We start from the raw sequence: 22126 nt of genomic DNA, 5'->3' as shown, positions 1-22126 counted from the left end.
CATATAATTACTGCATTAATTTCCTTTTTCATTTCTTTACTGTTTTCTTTTAAACATATCACAGGGGGAATTAGTGTTGGTGTAATTTATATGTGGAAACGGGTTTGTTTTGTGTGCTTTTTGGAGTTGTTATTTTGGATAAAATGATTGTTTACAGACCGGCACTCGATTGAAACTTGCTGCCTGCCTGTCTTGTACAGTGGCTGTCAAAGGTATTCACCCCTCTTGGACTTGTCCACATTTTATTGTGTTACAACATGGAATCAAACTGGATTTAATTAGGAGTTTTTGCCACTGATCAACACAAAAAAGTCCATAATGTCAAAGTGAAAAATAAAATCTACAAATTGTTCTAAATTAATTACAAATATAAAACAGAACATTATTGATTGCATAAGTATTCACCCCCTTTGCTATGACACACCTAAATAAGCTCTGGTGCAACCAATTGTCTTTAGAAGTCACATAATTAGTTGAATGGAGTCCACATGTGTGCAATTAAGGTGTTTCACATGATTTCAGGTTAAATACAACTGTCTCTGGGAGGTCCCACAGTTGGTTAGTACATTTCCTAACAAAAACTACATCATGAAAACGAAGGAACATTCAAAGCAAATCCGGAATAAGGTTCTTCAAAAGCACCAATTAGGGGTAGGATATATGAACATTTCCAAGGCATTGAATATCCCCTGGAGCACAGTAAAGTATATTATTAAGAAATGGAGAGAATATGGCACAACTGTGAATCTGTCTAAAACAGGCCGTCCTCAAAAACTGAGTACCCGGCCAAAAGGGCACTAGTCTGGGAGGCCACCAAGAAGCCTATGGCAACTCTAAAGGAGTTAATGACCCCAAACATATAGCCAAAGCCACACAGGAGTGGCTTAAAAACAAAAAGGTCAATGTCCTGGAGTGACCCAGTCAAAGCCCGGACCTCAATCCAATTGAGAATATGTGGAAAGAGTTTAAAATTGCTGTTCACCAAAGGTACCCATCCAACTTGACCAAGCTTGAGTAATTTTGCAAAAAAGAATGGACAAAAATTGCAGTGTCCAGATGTGCAAAGCTGGTAGAGACTTATCCAAATAAACTCATGGCTGTAATTGCTGCCAAAGGTGCCTCTACCAAATATTGACTCAAGGGGGTGAATACTTATGCAATCAATTATTTTCTGTTTTCTATTTGTAATTAATTTAGACCAATTTGTAGATTATATTTTTCACTTTGACATTATGGACTTTTGTGCTGATCAGTGGCAAAAATGTAGAAAAATCCAAGGGGGTGAATAATTTTGAGCGCCACTGTACGTGTCCTCTGTGCGTTACCCGTTTCTTTACGTTCTGTTTATATATATGGATTACAGACACATATATATATATATATATATATATATATATATACACACACGGTGCCTTGCAAAAGTATTCAGACCCCTGACCAATTCTCTCATATTACCAAATTACAAATGGTACATTGAAATTTCATTCTGTTTGATATTTTATTTTTAAACACAAACTCAGAATCAATTATTGTAAGGTTGCATTGGTTTTATGTTGGGAAATATTTTTAAGAAAAATAAAAAACTGAAATATCGTGCTTGCGTAAGTATTCAACCCCTGTGCTGTGGAAGCTCCCAGTTTGCACCGATGAAAGAAATTGCCCTAACGAGGACACAATTACCTTACCATTGGTCTCCACTTGTGAACCATTTTTTGGCCAAAACTCAAACCGCTATGTGTGGCGCAAACCTAACATTGCCCATGCCTCAAGACACACCACCCCTACAGTGACGTATGGTGGTGGCAGCATCATGCTGTGGGGATGCTTCTCATCAGCAGTGACTGGGCATCTTGTTACAATTGAAGGAAGAATGGATCTAGCAAAATACAGGAAAATACTGCAAGAGCATCTGCTTCAGTCTGCTAAAAAACTGAAGCTTGGGAGGAAATTCACCTTTCAGCAGGACAATGATCCCAAGCATAAGGCCAAAGCAACATTGGAGTGGCTCAAGAACAAAAAGGTGACTATCCTACAGTGGCCTAGTCAAAGTCCTGATCGCAATCCCATTGAGAATCTGTGGCACTATTTGAAAATTACGGTCCACAAGCGTCGTCCAAACAACCTGAACAACCCGGAGCAAATCTGCCAAGAAGAATGGGCCAAAATCACTCCGACACTGTGTGCAAAGCTGGTACATACTTACCCCAAAAGACTTAAAGCTGTTATTGCAGTGAAAGGTGGCTCTAAAAAATATTAATGTGTGGGGGTTGAATACTTACGCAAGCAAGATATTTCAGTTTTTTATTTTTCTTAAAAATATTTCCCAACATAAAACCAATGTCACCTTACAATAATTGATTTTGACTTTCAGTGTTTTAAAATAAAATATCGAACAGAACAAAATTGCAATGTACCATTTGTAATTCAGTAATATGAGAGAATTGGTCAGGGGTCTGAATACTTTTGCAAGGCACCATATATATATATATATATATATATATATATATATATATATATATATATATATATATATATATTATTTTTTTCCATAATGGAAAATACACTAAAGATAAGACAAAAGACATTGTATTTAATTTATGAAGCAAAACTTTAACCACATCCCAAAATGCAGTATTGAGTAAAGAACTTAAGTTTATACCGACTAAAAAATACATTGATAAAGGCCACCAAATTAAAGGAGTGGGAGAGACGCATGAGATTAGCAGAATATTTTTTCAATGAAAATATCTCGGATTTACAAGGTAATTATGAGCATGGGATTAAGGTTAATAGTACAAGCAAGCAAGCAAGATAAATGGTTAGATATGTATATTGAATTAGTTAAACAAGAAATTATACTAGGACTGAAGAACAAATGTAATCTTAATTTAACCAATTTTGAAGAACAAGATATGACTGAGTTGAATGATGATATAAGTATAAGACCAGCAAATAAAGGTTTGTGAATAGTTATAATGAACACAGATGACTACATGAAATCTGTAGAATGTGAATTAAATAATACAGATATATATGAAGAAGTTAAAAGCAGTAAGATCAATAAATCGGTAAAAGAGGTTAAGGAAATTGCAGAGATTATACAATAAAAGCATTATATCAAAATAATTAAAAAAATACATGCAGCCACATAATGCAAGAACAGGCCTAGCAAGAGGAAATCCTAAAATGCACAAAGAGAATCACCCTATGTGAATGATAGTCAGCATGATTGATAATCACACATAATAGCTGAAATAGCAGAAAAACAACTTAGGTCACACGTTGAGAAATTACCAAGCTATGTTAGGGATACAACACAATTTTTAAAGACCTGAATCACTAAAGCACAACCTTTTACAGAATACAATTTTATATTGCATGGATGAAAAATCTTTATCCCCAAGTGTCCCTCGTATTGAAACTTTAGAAGCTTGTCAAAAAGCATTCGATGATAGACTAGATAAATCAATACCAACAGCAGAGGTGCTGAATATGATCAACATAGTTTTAGAAAATAGCTTTTTACATTTGTTAGTAAGAATTACAAACAAAATGATGGTACAGCAATATGATCTAAATTATGAATGCATTTTGCCAGTACATACATGGGGAAATGGGTAGAACAATTACTTTGAAAATCAGAAAGAGAACCTTTAGAATACATTCAGTTTGTAGATTATATTTTTGGGATTTGGACACATGGAGAAGAATCTCTTTTCCAGTTTCATAAAATGGCAAATTTAATACACAGTAATATTAAGGTGGACCCTAGATGGACAAGAAAAGAAAGACATTTTTTGATACCATAGTATAATTTGAAGAAGGTTCAACTGAGACTGACCAGTATTTACACATGTCCTCTACATAGCCAACCCCAAAGGATCTAGGAATAAGGATACAAAGAATATGCTCAAAAGAAAGTGACTATGTAAAACAAACAAATCTTAAAAAAGAGGATACAAAGAAAGAACTACAGAGACAGAGTTAAGTGGATAAACTAAAAAGAGATGATATACGAGATTATAAAAAATAGAGGTGAAAAAGGTCATAAGAGTCCCATTAGTAATGACTTACTCTAAACTTCTGCCTAATATTTCTAAGATAGTTTGTAAACACTTGCAGATTCTACATAATTCTGAAAGATTTTAAAACGTATTTCTTAAGGCCCCAGTTGTAGCACTCAAAAGAGAAGCTAATTTAGGCGATATTTTAGTTCACCTCTGAGTTTCTTTATCAACATATTACATTTTAAAAATAAACATTTAATTAGATACGCCGCATTGGCACTTGCGCAGCCAGCGTCTGTGTTGTTGTTGCTGGAGTGATTTTCTCATACCGCACGCAGTCTGTCAGTGGTTGTTAGGCAACAGTTCCAAGGCACGCAGCCAACGTCACGTGGAAGTACGTAATCAATGCTTATGCAGTAACTGTACGCGAAGTGCTGAGCCAGCGGAACGACAGAGGTGAAGTTGGACAAATTAAATAAATTGTTTTAATTTAACAGAAATGTTTTATTTTTTTTCCCCTTGCTGGGAGCAAAATGTTCAATTTAATAAACACAGAAGTAAAGGGCAGCTAGTAAATGTAAATGAAACCCATTTAAATAGTTATTTATCTTTTCTGTTGCACAGATAAGCACTGTTTGAATTCTATGTGGTTTATGATTGTTTACTGAAAAGATGATAGCAGCGGTATAGCAGTAATGTCTTAGTTCAAAGATTTTAATTTTTTAAAATAAATACAGTATAATTGTACTCTATTATTTGTCCAATGTGTTTCTGTAAGTACCTTGGTATTGTGTAGGTATTATAACCTGAAAATTGAGTTAAAAAATAGTTCAGTTTTGTTGGCGGCGGCTCACAAGCCGTTTTGTGGGCCACTACGGCGGCCCCTGGTTACGTTGAGGTTGCCGACCCTTGAGATAAATGATGTAAAGTTTGTAGTATTAGAACAGCTAAAATTAGACAATGCGACCGTGACAGAAAGATAATGAGTTCTGGTGGTAAATCTCCCTCCCGACCCGTGAGGGCGCTAACAAACGGGAGGAGAAGTGTCTGTAAGGGCTGGCCTGACAGTTCATTTCTGGGGCCGGGAAGTCGGTCAGTCTGGAAAGAAGTGAGACTCTGCTGTAAGACCATATTGACCTGAAAGGTAAACGAGGGGCAGCTGCAAGCAATAAGGCAGCTGCAACCGTTTACCAAGATGTCATGCGGGATTGCATATAGGGGCCAGGGTAACGCTGATCTTTTCCTTCGTTTGCGTAAAGGCACCACTAGACAGCTAACCCATAAATCCGTAGCTGTCGCCGAGGGTCAGCACGATCTGGATCAGCACTGCACAAAACCATCACGAAATACCCGTGTCGTCACTCACCACAAGCACATCTGCACTCACCCAGGACTGGTGACCGTGTGTTCGTTTTTGTTCGGGAATGTGCCGTTTTGTTATCCCCGTGCTTTACACATGCTTGTGTATTGCCGGGGATTTATTATTTAAACGGTCACAAGACCTGGAATACAAATAAAGCACTTTTTCAAAGGATTACGATTGTCTGCCTTTCACTCCTGCACCGCATCACCTGTTCCCTACTCACTACCCACTTTGCCACAGTAACATTATAAGAATAAAAGAAAGTAAATGGATAAATAGACTGAACACGATTATGCGAGCAGGACTCAACAGAAAATAATGAAGTAATTAACTACAATAAATATACAACATTTAAATAAATAAATTAAATTAATTCAAAAGTTGCATTATAATTATAAGTGTATATAAAATAATTTTAATTAGAATTAATATAGATTTAAACATATAAGTAAAAATGATGTCACAATATGTAGAACACCATTGCATCATGTAAGAATAGATCATGGAATTGAATATAAACAATAACTAGTAGTTGTACCTATAAATACCTCCAAACCCTTGAGAAAGATATGCACACCATATAAAACTGCAGTGTAAAAAATTGAAGGCATATGAAAGAAAATTAAGAAATGTACACAAAAAGTTTAAAAGATTAAACAATCTTATTTTCAGGACGTTTCGGGCAAAAGCCCTTCTTTAGCGGTTTACAAAGAAAAGTAGTATATATGTACGACTGCTTGAGTTAAAAACAATGTAGTCCACACCACAACGTGACATAACTGTCCGAGAAGCCCAATAATTAATAAGATAGGTATTCAGTTCGTGAATGAGATGTGCTAGTAAAACGGCAAAAGGGAAGCTCTCAAGACACCGGTCTCCAATCTTGCAGCCAGTGGCATTTCCCCTCAAATTCACAAATAAGAAAATGTAATCAATATGATGTCTATGGCTACATTTCTATTGGCAAACATGCATATGATAACTAGTCACTTATAAAATACATGTAACACATTTATTTGTGCAAGATGACTGAGTGGCTAAACATTAGGGGGTTTCATGCATGGCTATGTGTTGACTTTTTATTGTGATTCTTTGAAATAGTAAAATGCATGCACTATTTACAAATGTGATTGTGGCAGGCTGGTGAGTGGATAGAGGCCCAGAGACAGACTGCAGTTCAAAAAAATCCTGATTTTATTATAAATAAACACAAAAATAAAGTGCACAAGGCCAAAAATAACGGTATTCCAGCACAAATAAAGAAAAAACAACAAAACTCACAAAAATAAAGGTTACACCAAATAAACAAACACCAACCTGCTTCCTCAGCTCCCTCCTCTCAAATGAGAAGCAGAGGCCTCCTTTTATGTCAGGTGGCTGGGTGCTGATTGAGCATTAATTAACCTAATCAACTAATCAACCCCAGCCATCTGAACATAATAAACCCAGGCAGGTAGGGGAAATTAACCCCATCCCTGACAGTTTAAAAAGGGCAGAGCTTTGCTCTGCCACAGTGATATATGAACAGATTCATCTGCATATACTGTATTGGTCAGTTTGTTCAATTGATGCCTACAGTAAAGATTTTAAAGATATGTGTCTGCAAATAACCTGGTAAATCATACATTAATTAGCCAAATTTAAATAGATGTTGCGCATTTAGATGTTGCTATTCCAAGGCATCATGTTTGACTGCAGGTAATGAGGTCCATAGGAAAGTTGTTGGCAAAACCAAAGCAAGTTAGCGATTTGATGCCAGATGAAACTGACAAACTAGGGACTTAATAAAGGAAATTTCAAAATATTTCTCTTTAAAAAGATTACGGACTTAAACAAACTAAAGTGGTCATAATGCTCATTGTTTAACTTTTGAAGTTGCCCGAAAAATTTAAGAAAATGTAACATGACATTTTTAGGTGAGTTTCCAAGTTGTGAAATTAGGGAAATTTGACTTACAGTATAAGCAGATAAAAAAAATAAAAAATAAAAACTTATTTTTGTCAGGAAAAACTATTATCTAGGATTGCAAATTATTCCTTTTAGACTCATACTGATATGATGACCTTGGTCCTTATGGCATCAAGAATTCCACAATGATATTAGACCCGCTAAATAAAAACATTTTTATCCAGTAATGATACTTCATGTAAGATAGGACATTGCATTTATTAAAGTGCTCAACAGAACCAGTATTTTGAACCCCTGCTTCTCATGCATAAAAGTGTAATGTATATTTGGGAAATTGTAAAAATAAATACTGGGCAGATTTATGTGCATGAAACAGCAAATCAGAGCCTCACTTTGTTCTGATGACATGATCCCCTGTCACTTCTATTGCTGCTTCATCTGTGTTACTGTTAATGTCATCGGCGGGTAACATCAGACACAATGGAGAGATCAAATCTGTTACACAGGAGACTGCGTGGTCCGGTGGTTGAAGAAAAGGGCTTGTAACCAGGAGGTCCCTGTTTAAAATCCCGGCTCACTCACTGACTTACTGTGTTACTCTGAGCAAGTAACTTAACCTCCTTGTGCTCCGTCTTTTGGATGAGACGTTGTTGTAAGTGACTTTGCAGCTGATGCATAGTTCATACACCCTAGTCTCTGTAAGTCACCTTGGTTAAAGGCGTCTGCTAAATAAACAAATAATAATAATGCAACATTAATGTAATATAATCTCTGGGGGTGCTTGTAAATCAAATGTTCTACTGCATCCACATACATCATTAATACATAACTTTGGGGAGTGGAAAATGGTCCAGGCAATTTACAATTATGTACATTTTTCTTTCTATGTTTTTCCATAATACAAATGCACTTACACCCCTGTGTGGTGTACTTAAGAACAATGAACCCCAGACCTACAGTATTTAATTTCTCTAGTGAGTTGTACGATTATGTATTCGCCGTCTACTTGCGTTACTTATAGATCTATTGAATTTCACAAGCCTCAACTATAATACTAACCCACGCTTCTGGCTGATAAGTGCACTGACTTTGGAGGGGGAGAATACTAGCTGTATGGTGGTGAGGATCACACAATCTTTATGGTCTCTTTGCGGTTTATTGCAACTACAGAATCACACAAATTCATGTTTGTTGAATGTTCTTTCAAGTGATATTTTACACCAGATATTAAATTTTAACTGGGATATAGCAGGTACCTTCCTCACATGTTAGTTTGCCACTAGACACGTGTTGGTCAAAATGGCATCTGAAGAGAGAAACTTTTCTAAAATTCTTCTTTGAAGTAATATTTTTCTGCCCCCTTTTCTGTTAAGATATTTACATAACCAGCTCATGGACCTTTTTCATGATGTTCTGCGTAGGTGTGTAACTAAACCAAATTAATCATGGTATGTTCAGTTATTATTTATTTGTATTTAAAAAAGGATCAATCACACTAAAGAAGCAAATACCAAGACCCAGATTTGTGCTTTTTATTACTTCTGTTATGTAAACTAGTTATGTTACACCCACCAGTGTACACTATCACAACATATTTTGAAGCAATTACACTGCTCTATTTGACATTCTTAAGCATGGATGTATAATAAATAGGTTATGTGCAGATTACTATTAGTATTTGGGTATTACATTAAAAAAGAGATCATGGTGCCTGTTACAGCAAACATCAATACGAATAAGAGAGAAACCTAGTCAACGATCATATTGAAAAGTCAGAACACCCCCGGAGGTCCATTTAAGTTACACTGTATTGCAATGTCTAGTACCATATTACTTCAATTTGGCCCTCGAATTAAAGATTTACGCGCAATATAGCAGCTTTATAATAGAGGCCATCTTCGAATAAACTCAGCTACAAATGAAGAAACATAAAGGTATTTCTTTCTCTCTCTACTAAAAAAACACACACAGAGTAAACAAATAAACGCGCAACACTGACTATGTACACATAACGCCCCCGAAGAGACGGCAGCCTCAGTCATAGTAAGCACATAGGTATTTTATGGTAGTACAGTTCTGAAAGAAAATGCAAGATAAACTACGTACAGAACAGCAGTCCTTCTGAAGTTCTTATAGGTGGTGGTGTTGTTTTGTTTTTAGTTCAATTGTAATTCCCATACTCAATCCCATACAAATAAAAACAATGTGCTTACTATCTATGAGAAGATTTTGTTTCAGTTTCTCTTGCAGAGAAATTACAAACAAGATAAGTTACAGTGAGAAAAAAAAAAAAAAAACGAGTAGGAGATATTGTAGGTTTTACAGAAATCAAACTGATCGCCTGAGTTCATTTTTTGGTGCAGAAAAACATCTACTGTTGGACTTAACTGCCACATCAGCATTGTCCCGCCCCATAACAACTAATACACACTCCTGATTCGCTGATACAGTACTCCACTGAACTTCCAACTCCCATGTAATAGGCTCTTGGTAACTGTCACCGATAAATGTACTGTAGTCAAAGTATGTTAGCCACACACACTGCTACATACAGGTTGGCTACCGTATTGCAGAAAATAAACAACCGCAATACTTCTAAAATGTCATAAGTTATGTAATAAAATATTGCAGTGATTGAAAATCGTGGTATTATTAATTAATATTCTGAAGTCATGTATTTGCTTTGTGAAGGACAGTAGTTTTGCTGCTGAGGAAATATTTCTTGAAAACAAACTGGTGTATACTTTATGATTGATGGTGTATTTGGCATAATTAGAAGGAAGGTGTACTGATCATTGTTGCAAGGAGGAATGTGTTCAGAATCTGCTAGCCTGGTTACCACACCTGCCTAGCTTTTCGTGGACTGCAAATTTCTAAATGCTGGCAACTGTTTCATTTTGAATGGCCAATTAAAACAGACTGTTTAACATTAAAGCATACATCTGCATTCATAAATATGGATTTTAATTAGACACGTGGCTGGTAATGGTTTGAACTGTTGAAATGTTAAGCATTTTGGTGGTTTTTAATAATTCACCAGTCATATGCTGACAATGTAGTTTATTGCTGCTTTTTGAGAGTGCAGCATTCAACAAAACATGTTAATGCCTACCTATATTACATTGAAGACATAGCAGAACCAGCAAAACCCAATTCAGTCTTGACCAAATACAACCTTGGTCCTTCCAGTCTTCCCAACCTGCATTAAACACAAACATCCCTTATTGTTAAAGGTGTTATAATGTTAAGATTACAATCAATACCTCATAACTAATAAAAGTTATCATATTAGACCAATGAGAAACAAGAACTTGGAATTTAATTTAAAACCACCTGAACTTGGGGTTCTGTGTGGGTTGACATTGGGGAATCTTCTGCAGGATTAAAAGGGAGTTTATAAAAAAATCTATTTGTTTGATAATCACCAGCTCTGCAGAAGAAAGCAATGCAAATGCTAAACAACCCAGTAAAATTGTATACTAACCATTTGCATGGTAAGGTCACAGGTGCAAATCCCAACCATGTGACGGCACCTTTGATTTATAGTTTGTTGTACTGTGTTTTATTTTTAGTGTTTGTACAGTCTTGTATCGTCCTCTGTCACTTGACATTATTGTTTACTTTTTGTTTGTGTTGATTAATTAAATCTGTGCGCTTGTGTCCGCGTAACAACGTCAACCTCCCTACCTCACTCTCTTGTGTGGTCTGCATGGCCTCCTGAGGCAAGTGTACCAGGACACTACCACTGTCATGATCACAGAGATATGTGATCTTGTAGTTTTTAAGAGAGCGACTCAGAGCATTGAAGAGTATCTCCTAAATGAATAGTGTGTGGGCTTTAGCTGTAGCAGGCTGGGAAAGACAGAATTAACTTTGAGCCAGCTTTTGCCTAATTAGAAGGTGCTCAACTGTATTAGCCAACACAGCTGAATTTGTTCAAGTAACATTTTATTCTGTTGAAAGCAATTAATAGGATAAACAGTTATCGTTTATTGCAAATAGTCCTCCCTCTGAAACTCATCAGATCAAAGGAAGTTTAGCATCTGCCCACTCCCCTTTATCTTTTTACTGTAAAGTTGCTTGGTAGTCATCTTTACAAAACGATTCCATAAATATTCCTGTAGTACACCAATTAGAGAAATATCTGATTGCAAGCCTTGATGTCAGATGGTGTTGCAGTTCCTTGGCCATTCTCCCACCCCTTCAATGGCTTTTTTCCAGTCATTAACCAACCAGCAGCTGCTCCAAATTTGCCTTTAACAGCAGGGGTTTTAAGTGAATGAGTTAAGGTTTCCTTTTTTTGCCAAATGTTTCATTAGAGAAGAATATTCATGTTGAAATGTGAAGGTCTTGTAGGTCATAGTGTTTATGTCAGTGACAGATTGCTGCTAGATTTTCAGGGGTGCACAGGCACTTTATTTTACGAGAAGTTATTCACAAACGGTTCAGTTACATGTAAACATTTCCTACTCGTATATAAAAACCTAGAACTAAGATTTAAAAAGTTGCAGCGGGGCGATGAAAAATATAGCTTTATGCATCCCCATGTGTTGCTACAACTGTTTAAATAACGTAACTGTAATTCATCTTTTTACATGTATAACTTTTTAAAGTCTGCTCTAGTGCACTGATGGTGTAAGGATTATTGCTCACATTGTCAAACACGTAACACCGCAATAATGATCCATGATGTAGTACAGAACTGAAAAGCCAGAGCACTTGTTGCAATGTTTGTGCTCTAAGTCACTGTAAGAAGAGCGATTTAAAAAAATAAATAAATAAAAAAAATAGATACATAATAATAAAATAAATAAAACATTGCAACAAGTGCTCTGGCTTTTCAGTTTCATACCACATCATGGTTCATTTTTGCGGGGTTACGTGTTTGACAATGTCAGCAATAATCCTTACACCATCAGAGCAATAGAGCAGACATTTTGAAAAGAGCTTTGAAACAGACTTTGAAAAGTTATAAATGTAAAAAGTTGTCAGGATGTTAACAATGAAAAGAAAAATTATAGGTATGTTATTTAAACAGTTGTAGCAACACGTGGGGATGCATAACGTTATATTTTTTGAAAACCTGCTACTTACTCTTTAATATCCTCGTCTTATATATTTGTATGTCATTGTGGCAAGGCAGAAGAAAGCCCTGTGTGTAAACAGGGGGCAGAGCAAAGCTCTGCTGATAAATGTGGTGTATTGTGTGATTTAAATGTATTGTTTGGTGTATTTAAGAACGGGTTATGGTATTATTGTTGTTAAACGTGGTCTGGCAGGGGTGATTGTTAGCAGCTCATCTCTGCCAGATATCTCGTGAAAATGTGTTGTCAGCAACTGGTAATTATTGATACATTGGCTGTCGGCTACGCAGAGTAAAAACTGTCATGTAGAATGTGACCATCTCCAGCTTTATTAATTTATTGGTAATCTGGACATGGTCACATACATAAAAACCTGCAGCTTTTGCTGGTCGGGGTGGGTGTTTGGAGGAACGAGAGCACAGAGAAGGAAAAACAAAAGTAGTACGAAAACTAAATAATTGCTATACGTGCTGGAAGCACCAGCACAGTGCTTGTTTGGGTGGCGAGACGTGTTTTTCTAAATGTGCAACATGTACATAACTGCATACAGTATTGTATGTATGAACAGTTAAAAGTATGTAAACATGTATCTTTTCTGCTGATTATATAAGGATCTTCTCACTCACAATTGGTTTGTGGGTTTCTTTTAGTAGTTTTCATTGGTTGCTTTTGATTATTACGTATCTGCATTAATGTATTGTAGCAATCTCGGTTAACACTAGCAGGTCCATCACACAGGGCGAGGCAATCCACACACAGGCGGAGGGCGGGCGCAAACCCGGGACCTCTCACACTAAAGCATAGCGCTGATACCACTGTACAAAAGAGCCAGCTCCTTTGCAAGGAACGTATATCGGGCTTATGTCTCTGTGTGGGATTAAGTCACCTACCAGCCCTGCTGCTGTCTTCTCCCGTGCATGCCACACTCTCCCCTGCCAGCCTCAAGTCCGTCCTGGACTTGCTCACCAAGCTACAGTGTGACGAGTGCATGTCGGGGTATCTGCGTCCACTTCTGACACCGATGTAGCAAACCTCTGTTAATGCAGGTAGGCACACCACAAAAGGCGAGGCAATCCACACACTGGTGGAGGGCAATCCATAAACTGGCGGAGGGCGGGCAAGAACCCGGGACCTCTCGCACTAGAGCAAGGAGCTTCTTCTTTGCAAGGAGCGTATATCAGGCTTATGTCTCTGTGTGATTACATCACCTACCAGCCATGCTGCTGTCTTCCCCCATGCAAGCTAAAGTATTTACAAGAGTTTGTGAAATATTAATAACGCTACTGAAAACATCTTATTTCAAAACAAGTATGTCAAAGAATGTCAGATTGTATTTTAGAATTGGGATATAAATAATGCCGACACTTTGTTTAATTTTACTCCAGAGTTGATTTTCGAGAGTTGATTGTCTAGAAGTAAGAGAACACTAACTTTAATAAGCACACAATGCAATTTTACAGTTCATAAAACAGTGAAATGTAATCCCAGTCAGGGAGATTTATTAAATCTTTTTTTTGCAAAATTGGGTGTTGGATGTGAAAACGCCTGCGAATTAAGGCAGAATGGTTTCAGGATAATGTATTTATCCTACATAGGGAAGAAGCAGCTTTTAAACCATTTGCTTTAATTTCGTTCAGGGACATAATTGTCTTTAATGAGAAGTTTACAGGGAAAAACTGACATGTTGGAAAATTGTATATTAATCTAGTTGATTTTCTAATTAATATCTGAGAGACCTCTTAAGAAAGAGTGAGCCGCTATCATATCACAAATGTTGTGGTAAAAACTCAAAGGGGCTAGACTCAGAATTAATTAAATATTGTAGGGGGGGGGGGGGGGGGGGGGGGGGGGGATAAGGTTTTGCCATATTACATACATACAGTGGTTTAGGCCTCAACTGACACTAATAAAGCATGTACACCAGTGCTGCCTACTGGGCATTTACAGCCAAACCTGTCTCCAAAACTGGACAGTCCTTAGCAATTATATAAGTAGAAACAATCAAATGTAATGTGATATTTGATATAGTACTACATCTGTAAAAGTAAGTTATCAAACACTAGAAACACACAATGAAAACCAAGTCGTCAGGAGTTAACAGTTTGAAATGGAAGATCTCCATTAAGTGTTTAAATCCCTTTATTCACTATGGCTAGAAGGTCTGTTTGATAAAAATAGAACATTGATTTGTGGGAGCAGAGATCATGTGATTCTCTTTATCTGGGCTTTACTTGAGAACACCAATAAACAGATTTCTGTTTCTGCTCATGCTCAACATACAAGTTGATATTTCTAATTAAAGTTCGGGAGGAGGGTCAGACACCAATCTCTGCGTCACCAAATTGAATCATTCAATTTACACATAAGCTAATTAAGATTGTTAGTACTATAAATACCCTCTTCATTTTCCTCTCAGTTGCGTTTCGTAACCCACCACCTCCCCATCTCCACCTTTCTTAAAAACAATTTATATATTTTATCAATGGGGGTCTCTACCTCGTCCATTCGGCCAGGCAGCGAGCCCTCAAACTAAGTTAGGTTTTATGCCAAATGATAGCGTATATACAACATAATTCTCTGTAAAACTGCATATTCCACATTCTCCACAGTAAATAGTTGTACTAAAACATTTCGTAATTGGCGTTTGTCCCGAACAACTGAACCATTGTTATTCCTGACTGCATCTTCACTAAAATACTTCACAGTATTAACAGTGATGTACATGGAGAATTTAAACAGGTTTTAGCATTATCAATAGCAGTAACCTAATCTTTACATTGTACAGATCCACTCCACTTATAACCGACTCCAAGGGACAATGGAAGTAAGTGCCTTGTAAACAAAGTACGTTGTATACAAAATACAAAATGCTGTATGTAACTGTGAACATAAGTACCTTTAATATAAATACAAGAAAGCTTAACTGAAAAAGAATGGGAGTTTATTATTTATACAAAACACGCTCCTTCGGGTCGTACGAATGTATATCTTCGCTAAATGTAATTAAAATTGTATACGTTTTAAACTGTACAACGGCTGTGCCAACAAAAACATACGTCTAACGTCACAAATCTCGGCGTGACTGTCATTCACTGTCCTTGATGTACCTTATTTGCTCGAAACATCTACCTGTGGAACAGGAAAACCGCACCTAATAAAATGGTACTGTGTATTAAATTGTATGTTTAAACACAAAGGACCTTCATGTGGAACATGAAAACTATACGTATAAATGCAAAACATCTGCCTGTGGAGCAGGCAAACTACCTAATAAACAAACTACTGTATATATTATAACTGCACATATTAAACACAAAAGTCATGTTCACAGAACAGGAAAACTACGTATTAAACGGTATATATGTTATAAACGAGTCTGTTTTAACCAGTGATTTCCTATTAAAACCCATGTTGTTTGACAGGGACATGCCTCCTCTACACGTTGTAAACGGAATTCCATTCTAACAGGATGAGTTTTAAGTGGACTGCACCTGTACTATTATTATTGTTTAATATCAGGCACATTTTGCATTATAGTCATACCTTTTAATATTCCTGCGAAGTGGCCAGAGTAACTACTCTCCGGGGGTAAAGTAGAGACTGTAACACCACATGCAGAACTAAATGTTACTATCTATGGATAGAATCGGAGAAATAAGCAATCAAAAAGAGGCTACATCTTGTTTATCCTGATCTCCTTGTTGAAGAAGGAACGATATAATTGCAGAGATGAGCAAGGAAATTCAACTTGTTTGAGTACTAAAAGGAAACTTCCAATAAAATTATTATAACAGAAGACATTCAGAAATATTTCTTATTGAAATGTTCACCTTGTCTAATCATGTGTATATGTTGATCGTTTGCCTTACTGCAGTAACTTGTAAAATACCTTTGTATGAAATATCTTATTTACACATTGTTTGATTAGAATACGGAGTTCTGGGTTCCATAATGTGAGGCAGGGACGTTACTAGAGATGCATGGATCATAAGCCTGTTTTAGGGGGGTCTGGGCATAGTCCCCCAGGATTTTTTTTAAAGCCCCCAAACGTTTTTTCATCATGTATTTTTAGAGTAACAACGAGTGTAAAATCAAAAGTACTACACATGACCTACTGATTGTTTTGCAATGGCCTACTGAATGAAAGCAATTGAGTATGAAAAGATATGTGCATGATGTCACGTCATCTGTCTCATTTACAGCCTGGCACAGATAGCAAAACTTCATTAAATACAACGTTAATTAGATATAATCGCCACATAACTTATGTCGAATATAAAAGACACCGTTAACGTTACCGTTTGCTAGCTCGCAACGTCTGTTACACTGTAAATTACAGGCAGCCTCACATAAAAACGTATTGGTTAACAAAGCTTTGATTATGACCAAAGTCTACAGTAGTGCATATTCTCTCTCTCTCTCTCTCTCTCTCTCTCTCTCTCTCTCTGTTCTAACTTACCACAAATTCACATCGTAGCCTACCTGCATGAATCCGTCCTATCAGAGCCTTTTCCTGTCCGTTTACCGTTAGCTAGCAGTCTCAAGCCACAGTAGCTGAGGTTAACCAAAATGTTAGCTACAAGTAGGCCTAACGGTCACTAGCGCCTCCCCCAGGTCCTAGTGCCAGCCCGGTAGGACGTTTAAGATGCGATGGAACGGTTGACGAAAAAAAAAAGAAATCACAGAGAAAATATATCGACTGATGTATTGATTTATTTAGGGGGGGAGGGCTAATAAATATTTTAGAGGGGCTAAAGCCCCCGTAAATAGGCCTAGCGACGTCCCTGATGTGAGGAGTTAAAAGATCATGCAGCAGTCTCTTGACACAGGGGTGGTACCGACAGACTGGAAAATTGCAAACGTAATACCGATCCACAAAAAGGGAAACAAAACTGAACCAGGTAACTACAGACCAGTAAGCCTGACTTCTATTATATGCAAACTTATGGAAACTATAATAAGATCCAAAATGGAAAATTACCTATATGGTAACAGGGTACTGGGAGACAGTCAGCATGGTTTTAGGAAAGGGAGATCGTGCCTAACTAACTTGCTTGATTTTTTTGAGGATGCAACATCCATAATGGACAATTGCAAAGCATATGACATGGTTTATTTAGATTTCCAGAAAGCTTTTGACAAAGTCCCGCACAAAAGATTAATTCTCAAACTGAACGCAGTTGGGATTCAAGGAAACACATGTACATGGATTAGGGAGTGGTTAACATGTAGAAAACAGAAAGTACTGATTAGAGGAAAAACCTCAGAATGGAGTGTGGTAACCAGCGGTGTACCACAGGGATCAGTATTAGGTCCTCTGCTATTCCTGATCTACATTAATGATTTAGATTCTGGTATAGTAAGCAAACTTGTTAAATTTGCAGACGACACAAAAGTAGGAGGAGTGGCAAACACTGTTGCAGCAGCAAAGGTCATTCAAAATGATCTAGACAAGATTCAGAACTGGGCAGACACATGGCAAATGACATTTAATAGAGAAAAGTGTAAGGTACTGCACGCAGGAAATAAAAATGTGCATTATAAATATCATATGGGAGATATTGAAATTGGAGAAGGAATCTATGAAAAAGACCTAGGAGTTTTTGTTGACTCAGAAATGTCTTCATCTAGACAATGTGGGGAAGCTATAAAAAAGGCTAACAAGATGCTCGGATACATTGTGAAAAGTGTTGAATTTAAATCAAGGGAAGTAATGTTAAAACTGTACAATGCACTAGTAAGACCTCATCTTGAATATTGTGTTCAGTTCTGGTCACCTCGCTATAAAAAAGATATGGCTGCTCTAGAAGAGTGCAAAGAAGAGCGACCAGAATTATTCCGGGCTTAAAAGGCATGTCATATGCAGACAGGCTAAAAGAATTGAATCTGTTCAGTCATGAACAAAGAAGACTACGTGGCGACCTAATTCAAGCATTCAAAATTCTAAAAGGTATTGACAGTGTCGACCCAAGGGACTTTTTCAGCCTGAAAAAAGAAACAAGGACCAGGGGTCACAAATGGAGTTTAGAAAAAGGGGCATTCAGAACAGAAAATAGGAGACACTTTTTTACACAGAGAATTGTGAGGGTCTGGAATCAACTCCCCAGTAATGTTGTTGAAGCTGACACCCTGGGATTCTTCAAGAAGCTGCTTGATGAGATTTTGGGATCAATAAGCTACTAACAACCAAACGAGCAAGATGGGCCGAATGGCCTCCTCTCGTTTGTAAATTTTCTTATGTTCTTATGAAGTAAAAACACAAAAACGCTTGTGGCAGTCAAGCTGGGTTTATTCATTAAGCTGGAGTCCAAGATCACACATCGTCAGTTCGAGTCTTCCACTTAACTCTAATAAACTTACATAATGTAATACAGCGTCTGAAGACATAATAAAAAATACATAAATAAAAAAAGCGAGCATCCAATCTACATCATCCTCTTACCAGCCCTCTCTTTACCTCTAACAGTACTGGACAACAAAGCGGTGGATGTACATATAAACGGAATTATGCTACTATTAGTTATAGTGTCAAGGGGGAGGGGCATCATATCATTCTGTGCATGAAGGTAACATAATTGGCATATACAGGGGGGAATCTTAATCCATTCTCTGTGTCTTCTTGGTTTCTGGTCACCAACTCCCCCACTGACAAAGAATGCTTTTAGAAAGAGTCGTAAACCAAATTGTGGACACATGGCTTATCTTTACGATCCCTGAATGACCCATTCAGCGCCACAAGCCAAACAATTCTAGGTGCCTTCACACTTAAGGTGAGAACCAGTCTATGTCATAAATCCAGCCGACAGGGGGCAGAATAGCGGACCAATGGAGAACAAGGAGTAGCGTCAAGATGAGAACAACCAATGAAAAACACTTCACGTGGGCTCAGGCACTGCCCAAATTAACCTAACTATCCAATCACAGGGGTAGAGAGAGACCTACAAAAGTATGAGCGCGATTATTGAAACGACGCTCTTGACACGAAATCCAAGGTTCCAACACATAAACCAGTCTTTGAACTGTGATAACCTGGAGATCCAGCCTGCGACCAGCTGGGACAGAGATACCGTTTTCGGACACTCTAATACGAGATAACTATTGTAGTGTTTGCCTTGGTGTGGGAGCACGCTGCGTGAGACGTCTAAAATCCTAAAGTACTTGTCTAACTTAGCCCCGACTGATCATCAGAGAAAGAGTTGGATAAATATTTGAAATCGACATAAACTGAAGTATATTCAATTTACTGAGCTAGCAGTGTCGGAGTTTGCGGTGGAATATCCCAGACATAACCGGACAAGAGTGCACATATTGGTGAAGGAATTGCTGTTTCAGTGGAATATCTAAATAGTTAATGACTCTTAGTTCTTTGCAAAGACATTTATTTCGTACCCTGACGAGACGCGAGGAAGGCAGACCCCGGAAAACTACCTGACCTTGCCGGCGGGAGCCAGTATTGTTGAAGACATGGAACAGCTGGAGGAAGCAGCGCAAATCCGTTAAGTATTCGACGAGTAGTGTTTGTAATCCTCTTATGAACTTGAAAATTAATGTTTTGTTTTAAGTGGAATGTAAGAAAAGTATTATTGCTTTCAGTTCATGATTTGAGTTAATGAACACTATAGTATTTGTTTGTATGTGGTTTATACAAATTGATGTGAGTTTCATAAGGCAATGATCATTCTGCGTTTAGAAGCTAGAATCCAAATTTAGCTGTCTTGATAATAGGTCATTCTTGATAGGTTGTCTAGACGCAAAGAGCTTCTTTACCTTGCAAGAGTGAGAATTGCCTAATGAACCAAAACTATATATATATATATATATATATATATATATATATATATATATATATATATATATATATATATATATATATGAGACCGATTTAACGATGCTTTGATTATCAAATATTAACGAAAGTGAATATTTGTGTTACTAACGATACCCCTGTTAAGACTAACCTTCGTCTTAAACAGCTGTCAGGAATGCAGTTGTAACCTTAAGGGAATCTCCCATAGGTTACGTTGAATCTCTGCTAATCAACCAGCGGGAGTGGGGGTGTTGTTGTTTGAACCTTATTTTCTGTACTGTTGAGTTAATTCTTCCTTTCTGTATTATCTTAGTTTAGTTGTTGCACCTTTAATTTTTCCTTTATTTTGTTTTATTTCTAATAAAGCTGTTACTTTATACTTAGTAGAAACGTGGTCTAGTCTGATTATTTCAATAAGGGTCAGGTTTTACATTATTTGAATTCAAAACAAGGTATTTTATTATTACAGTTTAAACTAGTCCAAATACAAATATACCTTGCACACTACAGAGTGCATACAGAAAAGCTATGTACATTGTAACACAGCATGCCATATATGGGTTCAAGTGTAAAGAAGTGTAAATTCTAATCCAGAATGTTGTGTTTATAATTTCCCTAAATGCTAAAAGGTTAAACTAATTGGGCTGTACTGGAAACAGTGCTACTTCAGATGTATTTATTGTTACAGTATACATTTCATAGTTACCTTGCCCACCCCTTACATTTGTGCGTATGAGTGAGTGCAACCATGGGTCAAAAAATAGTTTATATATTTGTTTTTACTGTACCCATGTGCTCTGTTGCCTAAAAATGTACTGGGTTCACCTGTTGCTGCCCTCATTTGTAACACATTTTTGTGCTTTTACTCAAAGTACCTGCAGCGCCATAGAAAAGAGGAAATAAGTCATAAATCTGTATCTGTTTTAGTTACCAGGTGAAATCCAACCAGTTACAGCAGATACCAACCGAGTTTCTGGAATCTTTGCTAAAGCTTCAATTTCTGCTATGTGTAATTCCCACAAAGTACAAGTTCATCTGTAAAATCACTGATCAGGGTATCCATATGGGTTTGTGAATGAATAAGTAGATATAAAATCATTTAGACTCCTAAGCTCTGTTGTGCCGTTCATGCTTGTTACATTAAACAGAATGCAAATGTGTTTGTAAGTAGATAGGATTTCCTTTTCCTTGCAATTTACTGGCTATAGCCAATGAGCAACCACCTTCTGCCAAAGGCATTTTTTTTAACACACTGCTCCTGTCATTCCAGCCTTTGGCTGGCATTTTCAATTATGTAACTAGAATGACAGGCCAGAGTTTTGCAGAAGTGATTAACAGCATTGTTCCTGGGCTGTGGAATGATGACAGGGATAACGTTGTGTAAACATGGCTCGCAGCACATTTACTGATGCAGACAGGTTAAAGGTGCCTGAATGTTCCACAGTGGACTCACCTTTCCCCCAAAATCCCCAAACTGATATGTAATGGTTCTTTTGTTTGCTTGCTCTTTTCTATTTAAGGTTAAATGGCTTGCCATTTTCCCTTTGGCTGTATGTTTTTTTTTTTTTTTACGTAGACTATTCATTTTGAGCCCTAGCTTTCAATTTCATTGACGATATGCTGTCATTCTGATGCTGTGCGTTGCTAGATGGTAGTAAAGAAAAGGTGTCCAAAGCTGTTAGTCTTCAGCGTAATAGTGGCTCTTTCAGTTTGGAGGAGTAATTAATGACTTTCATTACTGGATTATCTCTCCCAGTGAAGAGCATCTGCAGGGAAGGATTTTTGCAGGAACCCACTAAAAAGAATGTGACTCGAAACAGTACTGAAATCTAAAATCGCATAAACCCTTTTCTCTCAGGATATTTTTCTACCCCATTATCAATGTGCACTTTTATCTCCTCTTCAAAGGAGCCAGCAAAGTGACATTGCCTTTATGCAACACCTGTTATTGTTAGGT

The 22126-nt window shown here is 37.2% G+C and overlaps 1 protein-coding gene across 2 annotated transcripts in view; it reads left to right on the top strand.

Annotated features, from left to right (window-relative positions):
* Positions 1-22126, top strand: part of LOC121317404 (glutamate receptor ionotropic, kainate 2) — a 216800-nt gene that overhangs the window by 109384 nt on the left and 85290 nt on the right. The window lies entirely within an intron of this gene.

This window comes from Polyodon spathula, chromosome 6, assembly GCF_017654505.1.
Source record: "Polyodon spathula isolate WHYD16114869_AA chromosome 6, ASM1765450v1, whole genome shotgun sequence".
Lineage (NCBI taxonomy): Eukaryota > Metazoa > Chordata > Actinopteri > Acipenseriformes > Polyodontidae > Polyodon > Polyodon spathula.
The sequence above is the reverse complement of the archived record's forward strand: the minus strand, read 5'-3'. Positions and strand labels throughout refer to the sequence as shown.